This window comes from Limulus polyphemus, unplaced genomic scaffold, assembly GCF_000517525.1.
Source record: "Limulus polyphemus unplaced genomic scaffold, Limulus_polyphemus-2.1.2 Scaffold6503, whole genome shotgun sequence".
Classification (NCBI taxonomy): Eukaryota; Metazoa; Arthropoda; class Merostomata; order Xiphosura; family Limulidae; genus Limulus; species Limulus polyphemus.
This window is the reverse complement of record NW_013672113.1, coordinates 9,066-10,249: the sequence shown is the minus strand read 5'-3', so window position 1 is coordinate 10,249 and position 1,184 is coordinate 9,066. Positions and strand designations below refer to the sequence as shown.

Genomic DNA, 1,184 nt, shown 5'->3' with positions numbered 1-1,184 from the left:
AGTATTCATAAATTTTGCCGTGTGTTTATGTAATTGGTTTTTAAATCAGAAATACAGATGCTGTATATTATAATATTGTTAACACAAAATTATTAACTTGTAAGAAAGGCTTATGAAATGTAATAACCAGTATTTTTCAATATTTTCCTCTTTTGTAAGTTTTTTTTTGTTTGTTTGCTTCCAGGTTTTCATTTAAGTGCCGTGGTTTTCCCATCTCAAAATCTAAGCATTCCTAAGGGATCTTGTAGCGTTGCTGTAACATTTGATCGTTGCCGAATCACCTCCTGTACCTGCACGTGTAACAGTACTGCATCATGGTGTTCACATGTTGTTGCTGTTTGTTTACAAAGAATACATCAGGTGAGTAAGAATAATTATTCTGGTATTATTTTTCATAATTAGACCAGTATGAAAAGAGAGAGAGAGAGAGAAAAATCTGTAGCTTTGCATCATTTTAATCCTCTTCATTTCCAAGATGATAATGAAGTATAGAAATAGTTATCAGAATATTATGTAGATAAAATACAGAACTTAGAAACTACTGTAGTGACTCCATAGAACTTGTTGTGGCCATATCACTATGTTCAAGGTGAAGGTTCTGTTCATTTTATTATTTGAAGGACCATTACCAGCATGTCACAGATACATCATTAACTTAACCCCAACTTTAAAATTTTTGTATTAAGGATTTTTGTTTCTTGTATCTGTGAATAACAATGAATTTAATATCATTATTGCTCATGTTTACACCTTGCGAGAGTGCTGTTTACATTTAAAAATGACTTCTGTGTATTTTTACATTCTTTATTGTGACTGTTCGTAGACAAGTGATAGGTGGATGTAGTGGTGTAACACAATTAACTTATCATTCACGTCATTGAAGAAACTGCCAGATATTTTAGGATTTTGTTGTAAAATTTTTGATGTGTTTTATACTAAGTGCATACGTAAATTATCCTCTGAAAACTGCCATTATACTTAATTTAAAGCAACAAAGAGGCTGAAATCATATTTTTCATCTGTAATTTTTTTACAAATATTTATAGCCTAATCAAGTACGTCTCCGAGCGCCTGTGTCAGAATCCCTCTCTCGTCTTCACAGAGAACAACTTCAAAAGTTTGCCCAATACTTAATTAGTGAACTTCCTCAACAGGTATATTAATTGATAATGATTATAATACAA

At 31.4% G+C, this 1,184-nt stretch overlaps 1 long non-coding RNA gene across 1 annotated transcript in view; it reads left to right on the top strand.

Annotated features, from left to right (window-relative positions):
- The window catches only part of LOC106473787, a 12,842-nt gene extending 11,684 nt beyond the window's left edge, over nt 1–1,158 (top strand). The window contains exons 3-4 of the long non-coding RNA XR_001291706.2: nt 185–360; nt 1,047–1,158. This is a non-coding gene — a long non-coding RNA (uncharacterized LOC106473787). The remainder of the gene's footprint in view (nt 1–184; nt 361–1,046) is intronic.
- Nucleotides 1,159–1,184: the final 26 nt, after the last annotated feature.